This window comes from Hyla sarda, unplaced genomic scaffold (assembly GCF_029499605.1).
Source record: "Hyla sarda isolate aHylSar1 unplaced genomic scaffold, aHylSar1.hap1 scaffold_257, whole genome shotgun sequence".
In the NCBI taxonomy this organism is placed as follows: domain Eukaryota; kingdom Metazoa; phylum Chordata; class Amphibia; order Anura; family Hylidae; genus Hyla; species Hyla sarda.
In genome coordinates, this window is record NW_026609257.1 from 19,606 (window position 1) to 43,149 (window position 23,544).

Here is a 23,544-nt window from a genome sequence, read left to right on the forward strand (position 1 = left end):
ATACTCCCCAAAATTTGAAACCCAATTTCTTCCGATTCAGAAAACACCCCATATGGGGGTGAAAATTGCTCTGCTGGCGCACTACAGGTCTCAGAAGAGAAGGAGTCACATTTGGCTTTTTGAAAGCAAATTTTGCTCTGGGGGCATGCCGCATTTAGGAAGCCCCTATAGTGCCAGGACAGCAAAAAAAAAAAAAAACCCACATGGCATACCATTTTGGAAACTAGACCCCTCGGGGAACGTAACAAGGGGTTAAGTGAACCTTTATACCCCACAGGTGTTTCATGACTTTTGTATAAGTAAAAAAAAATTTTTTTTTACCTAAAATGCTTGTTTTCCCAAAAATTTTACATTTTTAAAAAAGGGTAATAGCAGAAAATACCCCACAAAATTTGAAGCCCAATTTCTCCCGAGTACGGCGATACCCCATATGTGGCCCTAAACTGTTGCCTTGAAATACGACAGGGCTCCAAAGTGAGAGTGCCATGCGCATTTGAGGCCTAAATTAGGGATTGCATAGGGGTGGACATAGGGGTATTCTACGCCAGCGATTCCCAAACAGGGGGCCTCCAGCTGTAAAACTCCCAGCATGCCTGGACAGTCAGTGGCTATCTGGCAATACTGGGAGTAGTTGTTTTGCAACAGCTGGAGGCTCCGTTCTGGAAACAGTGGCGTACCAGACGTTTTTCATTTTTATTGGGGAGGGGGGCTGTGTAGGGGAATGTGTATATGTAGTGTTTTTTACTTTTTATTTTATTTTGTGGTAGTGTAGTGTAGTGTTTTTAGGGTACAGTCACACGGGCGGGGGTTCACAGTAGTTTCTCGCTGGCAGTTTGAGATGCGGCAGAAAATTTGACGCAGCTCAAACTTGCAGCCGGATACTTACTGTAATCCTCCGCCCATGTGAGTGTACCCTGTACGTTCACATTTGGGGGGGGGGGGGAGAACATCCAGCTGTTGCAAAACTACAACTCCCAGCATGTACGGTCTATCAGTGCATGCTGGGAGTTGTAGTTTTGCAACAGCTGGAGACACACAGGTTGTGAAACACCGAGTTTGGTAACAAACTCAGTGTTTTGCAACCAGTGTGCCTTCAGCTGTTGCAAAAGCTACAACCCCCAGCATGTACGGACAGCGGAAGGGCATGCTGGGTCTTGTAGTTATGCAACAGCCGGAGGCATACTACATTGGATGGGGATGCTGGGGATTGTAGTTATGCTACAGCTGGAGACACACTGGTTTACTACTTAACTCCGTGTGCCTTCAGCTGTTGCAAAACTACAACTCTCAGCAGTCACCGACAGCCAACGGGCATGCTGGGAGTTTTAGTTATGCAACCACCAGATGCACCACTACAACTCCCAGCATGCACTTTAGCTGATTGTGCAAGCTGGGAGTTGTAGTTACACAACAGCTGAAGGTACACTTTTACATAGAAAGAATGTGCCTCCAGCTGTTGCAAAACTACAAGTCCCAGCATGCCCATAAGGGCATGCTGGGAGTTGTGGTGGTCTGCCTCCTGCTGTTGCATAACTACAGCTCCCAGCATGCCCTTGTTGCATGCTGGGAGCTGTTGCTAAGCAACAGCAGGAGGCTGTCACTCACCTCCAACGATCCAGCCGCACAGGTCAGTCCCTCGTCGTCTCCGCCGCTGCTCCTGGGGCCCCGATCCCAACAGGGACGCCGGGGATCGGGGTCCACAGCACCGGGGGTCGTCTTCCCGCACCCGCTCGCGTCCTCCTGAAGAGGGGCGGACCGGGTTGCGGGAGTGACACCCGCAGCAGGCGCCCTGATTGGTCGGCCGGTAATCCGGCCGACGAATCAGGGCGATCGTGAGGTGGCACCAGTGCCACCTCACTCCTGCAGACTCTGGCTGTTCGGGGCCGTCTCTGACGGCCCCGATCAGCCAGTAATTCCGGGTCATCGGGTCACTGGAGACCCGATTGACCCGGAATCCGCCGCAGATCGCTGGACTGAATTGTCCAGCGATCTGCGGCAATCGCCGACATGGGAGGACATAATGACCCCCCTGGGCGATATGCCGGGATTTCAGCAGGCATCCGGCTCCGGCTCCCCTCCGGCTAGCGGTGGGGGCCGGAAATGCTCAGGGCGTAGCCATACGCCCTCGGTCCTTAAGGACTTGGAAACGGGGGTGTATGGATACGCCCTATGTTCTTAAGGGGTTAAAGTATAAAAATAAAAAATAAATAGATGCTTTTTTTTAAAATAACATTTTATTCCCAAAAAAAAAAAAAAAAAAAATCGATTCAAAGTTCAATATAAGCAAATATGGTATCAATAAAAAGTACAGATCACGGCGCAAAAAATGAGCCCTCATACCACCGCTTATGCGGAAAAATGAAAAAGTTGTAGGTCTTCAAAATAGGGGGATTTCAAACGTTCTAATTTGGTTAAAAAGTTTGTGATTTTATTTTTTAAGCTCAACAGTAATAGAAAAGTATGTTATCATGGGTATCATTTTAATCGTATCGACCCAAAGAATAAAGAACACGTCATTTTTACCGTAAATTGTACGGTGTGGAAACAAAACCTTCCAAAATTGCAGTTTACTTTTTAATTTCACTACGCAAATAGTATTTTTTTTGGTTGCGCCATACATTTTATGGTAACGTAAGTGACGGCATGGCAACGGACAACTGGTCGCGCAAAAAACAGCCTTCATACTAGTCTGTGGCTGAAAATATAAAAGAGTTATGATTTTTTGAAGGCGGAGGAGGAATAAACAAAACCGTAAAAATGAAATTGTCTGTGTCCTTCAGGCCCAAATGGGCTGCGACCTTAAGGGGTTAAACATACCTCTTCCTGGCCAATCAAATCTCTGGTGACCAAGAAAATAAGGGTGATTGCTGCTTTCTCGGACAGCATGACTGACTAATCAGGCCTCCTGCCAGGGAATTTGCCACTTTGCCTGCCTGATCCCTAGTCCAGACAGTGAACAGAGAAGAAGCACAGTGATTTGCAGCGGGGGATCAGAGAGGTGAGAGGGACACTGTTTCCCTACCAATGTGCCTCCACCTGTTGAAAAACTACAACTTCCAGCATGCACTTACAGACCGTGCATGCTGGCAGTTGTAGTTTTGCAACAGCTGGAGGTTGGCCATGTGAACGTACCCTAAAGGTTCTTTGTCATTTGTACAAGCATGCATCAGCTGTATTATTAGCAGCCATGGTGCAAGGATTTGCAGCATCATACCAGCACTGCTGCATGTTCTTGCAATAATAATACAAGTAGACACTTGTATGAGTGTCATGGCCCTATCAAGCAACCCATGAATTGGCCCTAAGGATTAAGCCAATAATTTTGACAGAATGGGAAAAAAATAAAAAATACCACAATACCTCTCTCTCATAATACAATTTTTCTCTCATCTACTTTCTTTCTGGCAAAACCAGGTGACCTAAAGGCTTCTTTCACACTGCCGTTGCGCCCCATCAAATTTTTATTTTTTAAACGGTCGTAATTTTGACGGGGTGAAACAGGCAATAGCGGGTTCTGATGGACTCCATTGTAATCAATGGGGTCCATCGGGCACCGCTTTTTGTCAGCGGGAGTAAAAGATGATGCAAGATGTTTTTTTCTCCCACGATTTTCCCCCCCAGCCATCACACTACAGGGGTGTGGAAATTAAATTAAAAAAAATTACTTGTCCAAGGGACTAAAACGGAGAAGAATCTAATTGTCCCTCAAAAAAATCCACCTGTCCTGGTACAAAATAGTTTTAACCCTTTTATCAATAAAAACTTGATAGGCAGACCTATATGTCCCCCCATTAGGTGGATAGGGTCCCTGATAAGTCCGCCCCATTAATGGAATACTGCAGTGCAAAATAACGTATCCTGACCGCTGGAAACCCCTCCCCCCGATCCTTTGTAAGGGGCCCAGGCAGGAATGGGGGCTTGTCTGCATGACGCAGCGACCGACACGCGCCCCCCCCCCCCAATGTGTATCTCATAGATACATGGAGACGGCATTTCAGCAGCCATGTCATGCAGGGACGGAACATTCCCTTCATGCCGTCTGCTGGGGCCTCATACAAGAGATTGGGGGGGGGGGGGGGGTCAGACCCCCATGATTATTTTGCACTACAGTAATCCTTTAAGTACATTAAGCCATTACATATTTCCCCCCCCCTCCTCCCCTGATGCCCCCTGCGCCATTACATATTTCCCCCCCTCCTCCCCTAATGCTCCCTGCGCCATTACATATTTCCCCCCCTCCTCCCCTGATGCCCCCTGCGCCATTACATATTTCCCCCCCATCCCCTGAGACATTACATACCCCCCCATCCCCTGATGCCCCCTGCGCCATTACATATCCCATCCCCTGATGCCCCCTGCGCCATTACATATCCCTCCCCTGATGCCCCCTGCGCCATTATATATCCCTCCCCTGATGCCCCCTGCGCCATTACATATCCCTCCCCTGAGCCATTACATATACCCCCCCTCCCCTGATGCCCCCTGCACCATTACATATCCCCCCCCCCCTAAATATCAGCCGTCACCCCAGTCCGGTCCCCGCCCAGTACACATACGTTCTTGGTCCTTAATGGATTAAGAGATTGAAAATTAAAGAAGAAAGCTTACTAGTTGCTATGGGCAACTTTTCCTCTGGACAGATTCCCTCAAAAGTATACAAGTATTGTCAGTAATTTCTGTACACCGAATATAAATGAGTGTAAGCCATGAGTTCATGTACAACATATAAAAATGAGAACCTGGAAGTGCACAATATAACATATACAATATACACAACAACAACGCCCTGGATATCGTGTCCTATATTTGCCAGATTTCCGTAAGATACAATATGGCAGTAGGAAAGGAAAGGGGGGGGGGGGGGGGGGACACATGAATAATGACTGGAGGGGTCGGGGGACAAAGAAAATTAACAATAAATAATGGTTTGCTAGAAAGGCAAGGTTCCATAACTGTTGTGCAGGTAACATTGGGGCAGCAGGGGAGAAATAAATGAAAACTTACGGTTATGGATGTCCTGAAATGGTTCCCTGTGCGGCAGTAACATGACTAATGAGCGAACGGCGCTCCGATGTACGCCCGGACGCCGGGGATGCAGATCCGGTCACGCGCACAAGGCACTTCCGGCTCTGCGCATAGAGGCTGCAAACGGAACGTAGCCGGGTGTGGCGGAACATGAGTGGAGCGCACGGCGGGAAAGAAGAATACCTAGCCGTGCGCTCACACGCAAGGATACTAAATAAAGAGCTGTGCTATGTAAAGGATAATGCCAAGAATTATAACTGCTGAGAAAGCATGTAAATAGTTAAGGAAAGGGTGTAAGTGAGGAAAAATAGAGCTTATGTATGAGTTGTGTGGGATTTGAGGCTAGTAGGAGAAGAAGGGGGAAAAAAAAATCACATGAGTGAAATTATGGTAGAAAGGGAAATTGTTCAGGGGACCAATAGGAGGAAGGGGTAGAGGAGGACATGAATAGGGAAAAGGACAATAAGGAGGGGATAAGGGGGAGGGATGAGACAGAGAAAGGGGGGAGGGACGGAAGGGCAGGTGTGGGTTGGCAGCTGGAAAGATGAAAGAAACAATGGGGGGTTATGAGGAATCAGTGCTAGTTGCAACTATGGAAAGGAAAAAGGGGTTAATTTTGCTGTAACAATTTAATGCACTGATTAAATGACAACTGCAGCGGTATGACACTTATCCCCTATACACAGGATAGGGGATAAGTGTTTGATTGCGGGGGTCTGACCGCTGGGACCCCCCCCCCCCCCCCACGATCTCCCTAATGGGGCGCCGCCATTAGCGCTCATGGGGAGCGCTAAGGCGCGTAGCGTTGATCTAGAGGTCGACGGTGACGCTCCGTCTCCTCCCTGTCCCAATAGAGTTCTATGGGGGAGACTGGGAGGCACGAAAGCTGCCTCCCCGCCTCTCCCATAGAGATGTATGGAGGAGGCGTGCCGGCTGCAACGTCATGCTGCTGCCGACACGTTCCCTGTACGGGACAGCCGTGGTCCCGTACAGGAGACCACGGAGTCACAGTGGTCGGACCCCACGCGATCAAACACTTATCCCCTATCCTGTGGATAGGGGATAAGTGTTAATCACGCTGCAGATGTCCTTTAAAGGTAGAGATGAGCAAATCGAAGCTGACGAACCCGAATTCGTTTCATGAAATATTCGATTCGCAACGAATGCAAATATCACCGCAATTCTATCGCGCAAATCGCTTCATTAAACTTCATCGCTTAATTAAACTCCATTTTACAGCGCTCTCGGCTAAAGGAGACCTAAAATGGCACATCCACATGTCACTACATGGGGCAGGGGATTATGGGAGGGTGAGAAAGTACAACGGGAAGGGAGGTAGGCGGGATGACCCTGAATCACATGCGAGATGCAGCCTATCAGCATTCATTGACCCCTGTGATGTCACAGCCCTAAATAATCGCCAGCCATCTTGCAGCTGTTCATTTCATCCATGCACTCAGAGAGAGAGGACGGGCTGCGCATCTGTGTGTGAATTGCTTATACCACAGTGTACCACTGGCAACTGCTAGTCACATCAGCATTGTGGACAGACAGAAGTGCAGTGCTTTGGTGTTCTCACTGAGAAGGATTTTACACCATAAACCTCCTATTCACGTTATTGAGCATTTCATCAGAGAGGGGCAGATAGCTTTTCGTTGCCTCATACATATCAACAAGCTGCCTGAACATTATGAACCACTTTATTTTTCAGCGCAATTCGGTGCTTTTTTTCCACAAGAAATCATCTGCTGCTTATAATTGTGTGTAGACGGTATAAAACCCAGTGCACACCATTCTTAACACTCTGACTGAGTGCAATTTAGGCTTTAATCCCTGTTTATTTTTTTTTTTGTTTTTTTTTCGTGGTGCTGCACTGTTGTGTCCTGCTGCTGTACAAAAATACGTTTTTTTCAACGGACTCTACCAACAAAATAGAACCAGATCATGTAAAATGACTTTTATTAACACATATGCAAAAATACATACAATAAAAATAAGAAGAGAATAAAATAAGGCACTACAATGGCAGTCACAGAAGATGGGAGCAGGCAAGTGGTGTGGCCCTACATGAAGTACAGGGAATAGCTGGTGTACCATAGAAAATGCAAATGTAAACATGGAAGAGGTCACTGGATATTATTACAAGATGGCTATAAACATATGGGTAACAATTAATGTAACAGTGACACATCAAAGAATGTCCTAAATGGGAAAGAATACAATAAACAGAGAGTAACCAAGTGAGAAATGAATGATACACCATAAAGTCCTCCTGCCATGCAGCCACACACCTACCTCCTCCTCCTACCCCAACTTATCAGGTTATTATTATTTTTTCCACTGAAGAAGGTGTCAGGACATTGCCTATGTGTACCCTGAAACACGTTTGATTTTATTGTGTTTTATTTTTGCACCGAGATCACACTAAGGTGTGGTCCACCTGCATTTTCTAAACTGTGCATCAGAGATCCCTCAATTTGGGAAGAGGCCACTGCATGGACTATTACCATTATCACCAAATCTGCCAAACCTTGAATAAGGTGGCAGAAGGACTATAGGAACCAGCAGACCATCTAAATATCTGGATTGAAACCAAGGAGACCAGCGATACCTGTGTTAATTTGAAATCTTCTCGTCCAGAAATCCCGGGCGGACACCCTCCGGTTCATCCCAGGTGCCTGATACCATCAGAGGTCAGCTGACCTGCAACCTGACTGAGAGCGGGACAAGCGCTGACTGAGAGCGGGACAAACAGACTGGAGGGACAGCTTCCCCATAGCGGCTAGACTCCGTTATACGGGTGTCGCCGCCTCGGAAACAGAGAATATTTTACCGACGCTACACCTCCACCAAAATCCAGGAGTGGTGAGTGGCACAAAGTGCCAAATTTTCCTTTTGACAGGATCGCTGAATCTGGACATGTCTCTATAGATTGGATATAATTTCATTTTACAGATTTGAATTTGGATTTATTTTTCGTTGTCACGATTCGGCTGGCTGTAGGTGGATCCTCTGTGCCAGAGAGGGATTGGCGTGGACCGTGTCGGTGGACCGGTTCTAAGTTGCTACTGGTTTTCACCAGAGCCCGCCGCAAAGCGGGATGGTCTTGCAGCGGCGGTAGCAACCAGGTCGTATCCACCGGCAACGGCTCAACCTCTCTGACTGCTGAGATAAGCGCAGTACAAGGGAGTAGACAAGAGCAGGGTCAGACGTAGCAGAAGGTCAGGGCAGGCAGCAAGGATCATAGTCAGGGGCAACGGCAGGAGGTCTGGAACACAGGCTAGGAACACACAAGGAAACGCTTTCACTGGCACAATGGCAACAAGATCCGGCAAGGAAGTGCAGGGGAAGTGAGGTATAAATAGGGAAGTGCACAGGTGAAGGTACTGATAAAACCCATGCACCAATCAGTGGCGCACCGGCCCTTTAAATCGCAAAGACCGGGCGCGTGCGCGCCCTAGGGAGCGGGGCCGCGAGCGCCGGGACAGCACAGACGGGGAACGAGTCTGGTAAGCGGGTCGGGATGCGCATCGCGAGCGGGTGCGTCCCGCATCGCGAATCGCATCCCGGCTGGGGACATTATCGCAGCGCACCCGGTCAGCAGGTCTGACCGGGGTGCTGCGAACAGGAGAATGCTGTGAGCTCTCCGGGGAGGAACGGGGACCCGGAGCGCTCGGCGTAACATTCGTGGCCATATGAATATTACTTTACAGGAGTAGTTACATCTATTGGATCAGATACATTTGTTTACAGGATAAATTGAACTGAACTGAAATATCATACACCTAATCTTGCAATAATATATTCGGGACAATATACCATTCATTTTGACTATTTTTTCTATAGGTCATCCAGTTTGAGAGATCATTTTTCATAGCAGGTGGACTGAATTTTTAGTAATTGCATTTTTAGTAATTGCATTTGATCTGTACTTATCTTATCATATCTATTATACTCTCTGGAGTCAGCCTATTAACCACAAGGGCCCTGTGGGGGCAGATTTCCAGATATTGCATATCCATTTATTTTCATATTTTTATATTAAATAGCCAATTATATCATACCAGCTGGCAGTCTCTTATATGACATAGTGTCGAATGTCTATTGCACACTCATTATTGATGATAAGACACTGAGGACTAAGAAGTGTTTTCCTTGATAGAAAGACACTCTGCTCCTATCACAAATGACCTCTCCCTTGAGTTGCACTGCACAAAGAACAGCATCTCTGTCCTTGAAGTTTTGCCAGGAATGGACTAGATGAACCCCCAGGAGGAGGAGGAGCCCTGCTGCCGGCCCTTCTCTCCCCCTGGCTATCGGCGCCGCTGCCCGTTCTGTCCCCCTAACTATCGGTGCCGGCGCCCCATTGCCGGCGTCGATAGCCAGGGGGAGGGAAGCGGTGCCGACAGCCAGGGGGAGAGAAGGGGCAGCGGCACCCATTGCCGACGCTCCGTTGCCTCCCCCATCCCTGGTTGCATAATTACCTGTTGCCGGGGTCGGGTCCGCCCTGCTTCAGGCCTCCGGTGTGCGTCCCCTGCGTCGTTGCTATGCGCTGCACAGCGCGGCGCATGACGTCAGTGCGCCGCGCCGTGCAGTGCATAGCAACGACGCAGGGGACGCACACCGGAGGTCTGAAGCAGCGCGGACCCGACCCCGGCAACAGGTAATTATGCAACCGGGATGGGGGAGGCAACGGGGCAGCGGCGCCGGCAATGGGTGAAGCTGCCCCTTCTCTCCCCCTGACTATCGGTGTCGGCGCCCCATTGCCGGCGCCGATAGCCAGGGGGAGAGAAGCGGTGCCATCGGCGCCGGCAATGGGGCGCCGGCACCGATAGTCAGGGGGACAGAACGGGCAGCGGCGCCGATAGCCAGGGGGAGAGAAGGGCCGGCAGCAGGGCTCTAGACCCCAGGAAAGGCAGGGGGAGAGAAGCGGGCAGCGACGGCCTCTCTCCCCCTGCCTTTCCTGGGGGTGTATCGGGGTATACACGCGCACACACGCACCCTCATTTTACCATGGATATTTGGGTAAAAAACTTTTTTTACCCAAATATCCTTGGTAAAATGAGGGTGCGTGTTATAGGCCGGTGCGTGGTATACCCCGATAAATACGATAAGTAACATGTGTGCCAAGTTTCATGTTAATATCTTTAGCCGTTTGGATGTGATGCTGGAACATACACAAGCACACACATACACATACACACGTTGGGGGGGATTCATCAACATCAATGTATGGTAGAGCTTTTTTTTACCCCTTTCTGCTGCGTGTATTTGTCATTTAGCTGTGCAAAATTTACTAAACTTGCGCACGGGTCTCTGTGAATCATGTGCAGTAATAGAATCCAGCCCATCTCAGCTCTTGAAAAAAATATAAGGCAGACTTGTACGTGTGCTCGGAGCTGGTGTATATTTGCGCAAAAAAATGACACTTGCGTTCTTTTTGTGCGCAAAAAAAAAGACGCAGTTAGTAAATTCATGTCTACTGGAAAAACGGCTCTACGGTACACCTGAACGGTGACATCTTTACAAAAAGTTCCACCAAAAAAGACGCACAAAAAGAACGCAGGAAATATCCTTGCGCAAGATTTTGCGCAAGAAAATACACCATAAATTACTCTATATAGATTGATGAATCCCCCCCGTTGAGTTTTATATATATAGATAAGTAAAAAATTAATAAGTAAAAAAATATATACATATAGATATATAAGAATATATATGAAAAACTCTCTCTCTCTCTCTCTCTCTCTCTCTCTATATATATATATATATGTTTATATAAATAAAAATAGAAATAGATAATGTGATATAGGTAATATAATATAGATGCGTGTGCCATTTCATGAGATGTATAAATATAATAAATACGTGTAAAAGTATATATATATGTATTTCATAATGTGCAGGGAATACTCAATAGTGATAAAACAAACACTCAATAAAAATATGTAAACAAAGTATACGTGCCAATGACATTATGTGAATTAATTGTGAATAAAAATTAAATATTATGAACATAGAATAAATATGACATAAATGAAATTGTGTGGGGGAAAGGAGAAGGACAGGGGGGGGGGTCCTCATGATCTGTCAGGGAACTGCCATTGAACTGGAAGCTTTTATATCCACATTAAATCAAAATAATTTGATCGGTTCTCCATCCTTTTTTTAGATATGACATTATCCAAAGATCGGAATGGATTCATACAGACCAATGTATACCGGAAACCAACAGCCACCAACACTTATGTCCATGCGACCTCCGCTCATCCTAAACATGTACTAAAGGCTGTACCTATTGGACAATATTTTAGAATTCACAGAATATGTTCATCTGATGAAATGTTTGAGGAACAGGCGAAAATACTACAGAGAAGATTCAAGGAGAAGGGTTATAGTCAGAGCATACAAGCGTGCCAAGGAAACATCGAGATACCAATTGTTACATAGGAAAAATGAAAGAGTACTAGATGATACAATAATATATGTTTCTGACTACAATGTACAGTGGGAAGAGATGAGAAGATGTATTGAGAAACATCTCCCGATTTTGAAAACTGACCCCATTCTCCAACACTATATACCATCCAGACTACAGATGACTGCAAGAAGATCAAGAAATTTGAAGGACATTCTTGTTAAGAGTTAGTATACCACTTCCTCTAATTACAATCCCTTTGGTTCTGCGGGCCCTAAAAAAGGTTGTTTCCCTTGTGGGAAATGCGCTGCATGTCCAAATGTGGAAAGAAGCAATTCATTTAGTGATTCTACTAGACAAAAATCCTTTGATATTAGACATCACATTACATGCAACTCTAAGACAGTTATTTATTATGCCCTTTGCCCATGCCCAAAAATTTATATCGGTTTGACTACGAGGGCTTTGAAAATTAGGGTGCGTGAACACATGAGGGACATTAGACAAGCATCTACATGTGAAAATATTGATGAACTAAAATAAATTCCTCAACATTTTTTAGCTGAACATAATTGTGATCCGAGACTCTTGAAAGTGAAAGGCATCAACAAGGTGGATTTGGGTCTGAGAGGAGGAGATATTCCCAAAATACTTGCTCAATGTAAAAGCAAATGGATATGGCGCCTTAAAACTTTGCAGCCTCATGGATCAAATGAGGTATTACCATTCTCCCCATTTCTCTGATTACCGGACAGCTTTGCTTTTTATATCGTTTAATGTGTTTTTAAATTTTATGTCATTATTAATATATTATTTTTCTGTCCACAGGAAGCTTCCTTTGTATACATACTTAGAGACTGGACTTTGAAATATTATATCTAGCAGCTTCTTGTAAGAAGCCTATGCTGGATTCTTCTTTTCTTATTAACTTGATATACACAGATATACATAGGATATGTGATTTTTTGGTATGAATTTGTAGCTGCTTCTTTATCTTTCATAGTTCCCCGGGGCGGAATGGAAGTAGCTTGTAGGAGAGAGAAGAGAGGGGGCTCCGCGGAGAACCGTGAGGCTGTTTGACAGCAGATTTTAGTCGGTGTGTCGTGGTTTGGTATTCTCAGGGATAGGAGGATTTGGTTTGGCCAGACTGATGCCTAGCAGTGGGAAAAAAGGAATTGAGCACTCTTAACCGCTGGGCATGGGGTGTTATCCTGGTTCTGGAAACATCTGCTGGGTGGAGTAACACGGGGAGAACTGTGTGGAGGCTCCATTTGATGGCTTCACTGGGGGATTCTGACAGTGAATAAGTTATGGCTGCTGGCACTGCGCGACACCAGTGCATGCATATAGCCAAGAATAATGGTCTGAGGATGGGGAAGTGTGTTGAGACCACAGCCTTACCCTGGAGTGCTGTGAGCACAAAGTAGTCTTGGGGGAGATGTCTACAGCTGAGCCAGACGTGATCAGGTCCAATGTTCCTCAACCATACTGATGGAAATGAGAACCAAAACCATGAATTTTAACTATCTGCTGCAGTATACACAACAGGACTGAAATATGAGAATTTCGATCTGTGAATACCACTGTCATCTGTGATCAATAACAATTTGTGAGCCCATAAGCTGAGTTTAAGGGTCTGATTTTGGTGCCATATGTCGCTATGGCAGCTCATTGTTGTGGTTAGCTTTATGACATGGAGAGCATTGATTTAATGGGGGGGGGGGGGGTCTCCATCCAAATGGGTTGGTAGACACCATGGTTGGTGTTCATAATCCAACTTGACAAATCTCCAATGATTTAATCTTCTGATGTGTTTTTTTTTTGCATGTCAGAAGATTCATGGAGTTCTCTATTCAAACAACTAGACTGGTAGTTGCAGGACAGTCAGTAACGATAAATGATGACAAAATCGCCTGATGACTTGTTCTCAGAAAAGAGGAAGGAAGATAGCAGCAGTAGGGTTACTGGGGTTTTGCTATAGACAACATACTGGAAGCTGGATAAAAGGTCACTGGAGGTTGGCGTGGTAAGCCACCAAGATGCTTAGATTCTGGTTTCACATGTTGAGTAATTGTGTATTGGTGGCTACTGTTCCTCCTAGCTCCACTATAAACATGCATGCACCATTTTTGGAAGAATGCACTTTTTATGGCGAGAGTAGATATATATAGCAAATCCCCTCTTACAGCGGTGTATATACCAGTATACCTCAGGAGCAGTGGATCCAACATGTTGATCCTTCTTCCTCCCAATGTTTGCTCATAGAGCCCTTAATCTGTTGGGGACGCAGGGCGTATGCCTACGCCCTTGCGTCCTGGTACTTAAGGACGAAGGGTGTAACTGCTGATATCGATCAGCAGGCCCCCCTCGCGCATATGGCCAGGGGTCATCAGACCCCCCCCCCCCCCATGTCGGCAATAATCGCAAGTGAATTCACACTTGCGATTTGCGCCGATTCCGGGTCATACGGGATCTATGGTAACCCGGAATATAAGGGGGATCGCGGTTGTCAAAGACACTTACGATCCCCCTGAAGGGATAGGAGTGAGGTGGCCGGGGTGCCACCCCTCCTATTGGTCGTCAGAAGCGACGACCAATAGCAGATCAGGGGCGGGGGGTTAACTTTCGTTTTCCCCGTCCTGCCACCCCACAATAGGCTGGGCACAACGGAGAAACTGAAGAGGACCGATGGCAGAAGATCCACTTACCCATCCGTAGGCAGTGGGCGACGGTGATCGGCGGGCAGCGATGTCGTGCGGCAGAAGAGGACGGCTCCCTGGATCCTACGGAAGCCAGTTAGTTGCCTAGCAACATCTGGAGGGCTACAGTCTGAGACCACTATACAGTGGTCTCTAATCTGTAGCCCTCCAGATGTTGCAAAACTACAACTCCCAGCATGCCCAGACAGCTGTTTGGGCATGCTGGAATATATAGTTTTGCAACAGCTGGAGGGCTACAGTTTGAGACCACTATACAGTGGTCTCTAAACTGTATCCCGCCAGATATTGCAAAACTACAACACCTAGCATGCCCAAACAGCAAACAGCTGTCTCGGCATGGCATGCTGGGACTTGTAGTTGCGTACCTCCAGCTGTTGCACAACTACATCTCCCAGCATGCCCTTTGGCGATCAGTACATGCTGGGAGTTGTAGTTTTGCATCAGCTGGAGGCACACTGGTATGAAAATACCGAGTTAGGTAACAGAACCTAACTGAAGGTTTTCAAACCAGTGTGCCTCCAGCTGTTGCAAAAGTACAACTCCCAGCATGCACGGTCGGTCAGTACATGCTGGGAGTTGTCGTTTTGAAACAGCTGGAGGTTTGCCCCCCCCCCCCCATGTGAATGTACAGGGTACATTCACACAGATAGGTTTACAGTAAGTTTCCTGCTTCAAGTTTGAGCTGCGGCAAAGTTTTTGCAGCAGCGCAAACTCCTAGCAGGAAATTCACCGTAACACGCCAGCGCAAATGTACCCTAAAAACACTACACTACATAAACACCCCTTTACACTGTCCCCCCAATAAAAATGAAAAACATATTGTACGGCAGTGTTTCCAAAACGGAGCCTCCAGCTGATGCAAAACAACAACTCCCAGAATTTCTGGACAGCCACTGACTGTCCAGGCATGCTGGTAGTTTAGCAACAGCTGGAGGCACCCTGTTTGGGAATCACTGGCGTAGAATACCCCTATGTCCACCCCGATGCAATCCCTAATTTAGTTCTCAAATGCGCATGGCGCTCTCTCATTTCGGTGCCCTGTCGTATTTCAGGGAAACAGTTTGGGGCCACATATGGGGTATTTCCGTACTTGGAAGAAATTGCACTACAAATTTTGGGGGTCTTTTTCTCCTTTTACCCCTTATGAAAAAGAAAAGTCGGGGGCTACCCCAGCCTGTTAGTGTAAAAAAATAAACATTTTTACACTAACATGCTGGTGTTGCTCCATACTTTTTTATTTTCACAAGCAGTAAAAGGAAAAAAAAGACCCCCAAAATTTGTAACGCAATTTCTCCTGAGTACAGAAATACCCCATATGTGGGCGTTAAATGCTCTGCAGGTGCACAACAAGGCTCAGGAGTGAGAGCACACCATGTACATTTGAGGCCTAAATTGATGATTTTACAGCGGTTCTAACATAAACGCAAAAACATAAATACCCACATGTTACCCCATTTTGGAAACTACACCCCTCACGGAATGTGACAAGGGGTATAGTGAGCCTTAACACTCCACAGGTGTTTGATGAATTTTCTTTAAATTTGGATGGGAAAATGAAAAAAAGTTTTCACTAAAATGCTTGTGTTACCCTAAATTCTTCATTTTCACAAGGGAAAATAGGAAAAAAGCCCCCCAAAATTTGTAACCCCATTTCTTCTGAGTATGAAAATACCCCATATGTGGATGTAAAGTGCTCTGCGGGCAAACTACAATGCTCAGAAGAGAAGGAGCGCCATTGGGATTTTGAAGAGAAAATGTGTCCAGAATTGAAGGCCACGTGTGTACAAAGCCCGCATAGTGCCAGAACAATGGACCCCCCACATAAGACCCCATTTTGGAAACTACACCCCTCATGTAATGTATTAAGAGGTGCAGTGAGCATTTACGCCCCACAGGTGTCTGACAGATTTTTGGAACAGTGGTCCGTGAAAATGAAAAAGTAATTTTTCACTTTCACAGCCCACTGTTCCAAAGATCTGTCAAATGCCAGTGGGGTGTAAATACTCACTGCACCCCTTATCAAATTCTGTGAGGGGTGTAGTTTCCAAAATGGGGTCACATGTGGGGGGGGGGCATTGTTCTGGCACCATGGGGGGCTTTGTAAACGCAAATGGCCCCTGACTACCATTCCAAACTAATTCTCTTCCCAAAAGCTCAATGGCGCCCCTCCTCTTCTGAGCATTGTAGTTCGCCAGCAGAGCACTTGACGTCCACACATGAGGTATTTCCAAATGGGATTACAAATTTTGGGGGTCATTTTCTCCTATTACCCCTTGTAAAAATGTCACATTTGGGGAAAAAACTGCATTTTAGTAAAAAAAATAATTATTTTCATTTACACATCCAACTTTAACAAAAAGTTGTCAAACACTTGTGGGTAGTTAAGGCTCACTGTACCCCTTGTTATATTCCTTAAGGGGTGTAGTTTCCAAAATAGTATGCCATGTGGGCATTTTTTGCTGTTCTGGCACCACAGGGGCTTCCTAAATGCGACATGCCCCCCCAAAAAACATTTAAGCAAAATTTGCTTTCAAAAACCCAAATGTGACCCCTTCTCTTCTGAGCATTGTAGTTCGCCCGCAGAGCATTTTACGTCCTAACATGGGGTATTTCCATACTCAGAAGAGATGGGATTACAAATTTTGGGGCGCATTTTCTCCCATTACCCTTTGTAAAAATGGTAAATTTGGAGTGCACTTTAGTGAAAACATTTTTTTTTTCATTTACACATCCGATTTTAATGAAAAATCGTCAAACACCTGTGGGATGTTAAGGCTAACTGGACCTTGTTACGTGCCTTGAGGGCTGTAGTTTCCAAAATGGTATGCCATGTGTTTTTTTTTACAAAGTTTGGGGGGGCTTTTTCTCCTATTACCACTTGTAAAAATTCAAAAACTGGGTCTACAAGAACATGCGAGTGTAAAAAAATGAAGATTTTAAATTTTCTCCTTCACTTTGCTGCTATTCCTGTGAAACACCTAAAGGGTTAACACACTTACTGAATGTCATTTTGGATACTTTAAGGGGTGTAGTTTTTATAATTGGGTCATGTGTGGGGTATTTCTAATATGAAGGCCCTTCAAATCCACTTCAAAACTGAACTGGTCCCTGAAAAATTCAGATTTTGAAAATTTTGTGAAAAATTGGAAAATTGCTGCTGAACTTTGAAGCCCTCTGACGTCTTCCAACAGTCAAAACATGTCAACTTTATGATGAAAATATAAAGTAGACATATTGTATATGTGAATCAAAATATAATTTATTTGGAATGTCTATTTTCCTTACAAGCAGAGAGCTTCAAAGTTAGAAAAATGCTAAATTTTCAAATTTTTCATCACATTTTTGAATTTTTCACCAAGAAATGGTGCAAGTATCGACGAAAATTTACCACTATCATAAAGTAGAATATGCACATCAGGTGAGTATAAAAGGTTTATTAAAATGCAACGCATTTCATGGCACATGGGCGGCTTCATCAGGTGTGATGAAGCCGCCTATGTGCGGTGAAACACGTTGCATTTTAATAAACCTTTTATACTCACCTGATGTGCCTTTGAAGTCCTTTTGTCTCTATCTACTTGGTTGGGAGGCTGCAGACCGGGCTCTAACAATCCTTACACGCTGTCCATTGTTGTGTGTGAGCTCACCTGGGGTAAGGCTTTAAAAAGAATCCTTCTACCAATACCTACCCAGTCGGTTTTACGCTATGGAGCACTCTATTTTATATTTTTAGTTTTATAAAGTAGAATATGTCACGAAAAAACTATCTTGGAATTAAATTTATAAGTAAAAGCATCCAAGAGTTATTAATGCTTAAAGTGACAGTGGTCAGATTTTCAAAAAATGCTCCCGTCCTTAGGGTCATAATGGGCTCCGTCCCCAAGGGGATAAACGCATTGGTTATTGGGCTGATCCTGTTAGAATAGTTATGGCCAGCTTAACAAAATAGCAACAGAGGGCAATGGATTATTCCCCTTTACTCAATGATAAAAAAAAAAACCCTTGCACTTGAATATTTGATGGTTGCAGTTACAAAACAGCTTCATCTTGGTACTGATCCTGATCCTCAATTACAACTCCACCACCTTTGCCTGCTCCTCTGATCACAATGTTCAAGTTTTCTTTTAGGGCTTTTAGAGCAGCATTTTCAGCTTTTGTGAGATTATAATTGTGATACACACCTCTTGTTGTAGTGAGCCAAGAGAAATTTTCCATGACTGAATTATAATTAATGCATGAAGTTGGTGTCCTTTATTGATTATGAGCATAGAAGGATACTGTCCGATACCTCCTATCATAATCTGTTTACCTCTGATCCCTCTCCCGTGTACAGTAAAGAATTTGCTAAACTCATAAATGTAGCATATATGGATTAAGTACTAAATAAAAAAGAAAAATGGTTTCTATCATCAAAAACTCCACAGTTGGCTTTCTTCTACCTCCTTCCAAAAGTGTATAAGTGCATGGAAAACCCCCAGAAGACCACTAATATCCGGCATTGGCTCTCTCACGAGCAAACTGTGCCATTACATTGACCTATTCCTACAGGAATAGTGATTACATTACCCTTCTATCTAAGGACTCCTCCAGCCTGATCAAATACCTTTTACATTTTCCATGGGAACAAAACTATCCGTTCCTTACCCTTGACATGACCACGTCTTAGGTCTGTAAACAGCAGCACAATTTTTACACAGAACTGAGAAATTCTATTAAAAACAGATTAATTTCCACTTGGAAGGTTTAAAATTCATACTAACTCAATGTCTTTTCTTACGATAACTTTCTCTATCACAAGAAGAAAGGGACAGGTATGGGGACCCGAGTGGCCCCAGTTAGGCGAACCTCTTCATGGTCTTCATGGGAGGATTCAAATCGGAGTACATCACTGGTCCCTCAGACTTAAGACCCCATATATCTACTATAAATACTATATCAGCAATGTATTCATCATCTGGAATGGTGATACCAGCATTGCCAATCATTTTGTTCATTATCTAAATAATAATAATTGGGGTTTGGAATTCACTCCTACCTTAAACTCTAACTCTGTTGTCTTTCTAGATCTGAGCATCAGCCACCACCAAGGTAAAATTATAACCAAAACACACTTTAAAAGGTCGTCACCAACAGCATTTTTGGACTTTTACAGTGCCCATTCTAAAAAATGGCTCACCTACATCCCTTATAGCCAATACAGGAGAATTTGCAGGAATTGCAAAAAAGCTACCCTTCCACCATTCTCAAGGAAGCATTTACGACAAATCTTAGTACCTACAACAAAGATCTTCTACCTCCAGTTCATAAGAAACATATGAACACCCTAAGCTGCAACTTTATCACTTCCTACAACCAAGAACACCAGCAAATCAGAAAATTTTTAGAAAAGCACTGGGGAACCCTACTCGTAAAACCTATCTTTAAAAAAGTCTTCCCCAAGAGACCACAACTAACGTTCTGTAGAGCCAAGACTATTAGGAACATCCTAGCACCCAGCAGCCTGAGGAAAGCAAAGACACCTAGGATTGTTACGTCCACCCCAGGCACTTACAAATGCAAAACCAAAGGCTGCCTCTGCAGTGTCAACACCCAACATGGAAGAAATATGTCACTACCTCACACAGCTTGGTTTGAAATCAAAGCACACCTTGGTTGCAGCTCTTCTTATGTAGTTTACCTACTTGACTGTTGCTGTGGTCTTTACTACATCATAAGAACCTCCAAGATGCTTAGAAAACGTCTTAATGGTCATCGGCACAACTGTAATATTGGATATCTAAAAGAGAGTGTTTCAAGACATCCAACAGAAAAACACTATAAGGATTTCTGCAACAAAGTTACCCCCATCGAACAAATCCCGGAGGATGTAGAGAACAGACAGGCCGCGCCTAATAGAAGAGAAGCCTACTGGATTTATCAGCTGAGATGCCCGGCCCCTGATGGCCTTAACGAGTGCATTGAACTGTAACAGCAAAATGAACTCCTTTTTCCTTTTCATAGTTGCAACTAGCACTGATTCCTCATAACCCCCCCCCCCCCCATTGTTTTTCATTCATCTTTCCAGCTCCTAACCAACACCTTCAGAGCCCTTCCCTTCTGTCCTTACCCACTTTTTCTCCTTTCCTTGATCTCTACACAGTCTCTCTCTCTTCCCCCCCTCCCCCTTATCCCCTCTATTCCCCCTTATCCCCTCTATTCCCCTCCCAGGGGCGGATCCAGAGACTAGTCTCGGGAGGGGCACAATCAGAGTATCATGCGGTGGTCAGCCAGCCCCCACCCATAGACTTGCATTGAGGGGACATGGCGTGATGTCACGCCCCTCTTGACATCACACCACACCCCCTCAATGCAAGTCTATGGAAGGGGGCATGTCGACCCCCACAGCCCAGCGTTCGGAACAAAATGTTCTGAACGCTGGATCTGTGGACTACTCCTTTACATACGCAGCATAGTTCTTCCCACATTAGGTTGGCAGTACGGTTCCCCCCCACATTAAATTGGCAGCACAGTTTCCCCCCCACATTAAATTGACAGCACAGTTCCCCCCACATTTGGTTGGCAGCACAGTTCCCCGGGGGTGGGGGGAGGCAATGGCCCGGCTGCCTGACCCCATCCCCCCCATCGATCCCCCTTATCCCCTCCTTATTGTCCTTTTCCCTATTCATGTCCTCCTCTACCCCTTCCTCCTATTGGTCCCCTGAACAATTTCCCTTTCTACCATAATTTCACCCATGTGATTTTTTTTCCCCCCTTCTTCTCCTACTAGCCTCAAATCCCACACAACTCATACATAAGCTCTATTTTTCCTCACTTACACCCTTTCCTTAACTATTTACATGCTTTCTCAGCAGTTATAATTCTTGGCATTATCCTTTACATAGCACAGCTCTTTATTTAGTATCCTTGCGTGTGAGCGCACGGCTAGGTATTCTTCTTTCCCGCCGTGCGCTCCACTCATGTTCCGCCACACCCGGCTACGTTCCGTTTGCAGCCTCTATGCGCAGGGCCGGAAGTGCCTTGTGCGCGTGACCGGATCTGCATCCCCGGTGTCCGGGCGTACATCGGAGCGCCGTTCGCTCATTAGTCATGTTACTGCCGCACAGGGAACCATTTCAGGACATCCATAACCGTAAGTTTTCATTTATTTCTCCCCTGCTGCCCCAATGTTACCTGCACAACAGTTATGAAACCTCTCATCTACTACTCTACCCTGTTGCCTTTCTAGCAAACCATTATTTAGTGTTAATTTTCTTTTCCCCCCGACCCCTCCAGTCATTATTCATGTGTCCCCCCCCCTTTCCTTCCCTACTACCTGCATATTGTATATTACGGACATATGGCAAATATAAGAACCAAAATATCCAGAGCGTTGTTGTTGTGTATATTGTATATAATGTTATATTATTGTGCACTTCCAGGTTCTCTCATTTTTATATGTTGTACATGAACTCATAGCTTACACTCATTTATATTCGGTGTACAGAAAGTACTGACAATACTTGTATACTTTCAGTGCATATTAGTACACTGCTCAAAAAAATAAAGAGAACACTAAGAAAACACCTTCTAGATCTGAATGAACTAATTGTAAGAAATACTTTCGTCTTTATGTGGTGCCTTGGAGGGGTATAGGGTATTTGGGGTGTTGTTGTCCTGAATTATAAAGGTTGCTGTTAAAGGAGAACTCCGGAATATAAAAATTGTTGCCCATAGTGCCGGCAGTAAAAAAAAAAAAAAAAATGTACATACCTTCCTCCGCTCCCCCGGGGCCTTTGGTAACCGACTCCGGTCTCCGTCTTGATCCACTTCCTGGTTGCCGGTGGACGGATGAATCATACTGCACTCTGCCAATCCCCGGCCGCAGTGAAGTCTCGACTCAGAGGCAGTGTGACGTTTTCGGCTCCGGTGTAGTGAAGAATTTTGTGCCCTGATGCGTTTTCACACTGCCGCTCAGCCTATCGCTGGCCGAGTTGGACTTCGCTACAGCTGGTGATTGGCTGAGTGCAGTATGATTCATCCGACCATCGGCAACCAGGAAGTGGATCGCTGCGGAGACCGGAGCCGGTTACCGGAGGCCCCGGGGGAGCGGAGGAAGGTATGTAAATCTTTATTTTTTTTACTGCCGGCACTATGGGTGACTTTTTATATTCCGGAGTTCTCCTTTAACCCTTGTCACTCGTGACGCCAGGTTGAGAGTTAAATACTGTAATGGTGCTGGGCCTATCGCCACCCTTCCCAAGAACCATAGATGAATGCGTAATAATTGGATTGTCCACAACCACTGTCAACTGAAACTTGCAGGAACTTTTACTGAAGATTTTCTGAAGCAGGCAATAGCAATACCAGTCCAAATAAGTCTATTTGTAGTTGAGCAGCGATTGACAGTTGGTTGAGATCAAATAAGCTCAAACTAGCTTTAGGAAGATTCTGTTGCATAGATCCGCTGGATTTAGGGGTGCACTAGGTCCAGTGATCTTGCGGAGAGTAGCGAAAAATTATATCTATATAACCGCTGTGGTATAGGCCGAGGCCGCAAAGCTTTGGCCTAGTAAACGTACTTTAAAGTTGCGGAGGTCCTACCTCATTCAGATTCAGCAACCCAAGAGAGTGATTAACGGCCGCAGCTCCCTTTATATGGGCAGGGGCGGGCCGTTTTGGATTGGTCCAAAACAACTGTCACTCACCGTTACATGGCATTATGGGAGAACACGTGACTCAAGAACCACCTAAGGTCCTTCAACATACCATAGAGTTCTGAACCAAGTCACATGACCCGCAGGTCCTGCGACACTAAAACAAGTGAGTAACACCATATACATATTTACAATGATAATATCCATAAATATCAAGCTACTAAGGGGTGACTAGGTGCTAATTAGGAAAGTGAACCCCGTTAGTCCTAGGGACTCTGACTTTGGGGACTAATAACCAAGGCACAGTATGAAATACGGTGCCGGGACACCACATATACATAGTTAAATGTGCTGAAAACAAAATCACACAAATTATCAATGGAAATCAAATTTATCAACCCATGGAGGTCTGGATATGGATTCACACTCAAAATCAAAGTGGAAAACCACACTACAGGCTGATCCAACTTTGATGTAATGTCCTTAAAACAAGTCAAAATGAGGCTCAGTAGTGTGCGTGGCCTCCACGTGCCCATATGCCCTCCTTTCAACACCTGGGCATGCTCCTGATGAGGTGGCGATGGTCTCCTGAGGGATGTCCTCCCAGACCTGGACTAAAGAATCCGCCAACTCCTGGACAGTCTGGTGCAATGTGGCGTTGGTGGATGGAGCGAGACATGATGTCCCAGATGTGCTCAATCGGATTCAAGTCTGGGGAACGGGCGGGCCAGTCCATAGCATCAATGCC

General features: G+C 45.4%; 1 protein-coding gene across 2 annotated transcripts in view; it reads left to right on the top strand.

Moving 5' to 3' along the window:
- The first annotated feature begins 21,149 nt into the window (after positions 1-21,149).
- Positions 21,150-23,544, top strand: part of LOC130323922 (growth factor receptor-bound protein 2-like) — a 51,811-nt gene continuing 49,416 nt past the window's right edge. Inside the window, exon 1 of one of the 2 annotated variants that reach the window (XM_056553193.1) lies at positions 21,150-21,292. The gene's annotated coding sequence lies outside the window, so the exon portion shown is untranslated. The remainder of the gene's footprint in view (positions 21,293-23,544) is intronic. The other variant, XM_056553194.1, reaches the window with a different exon arrangement.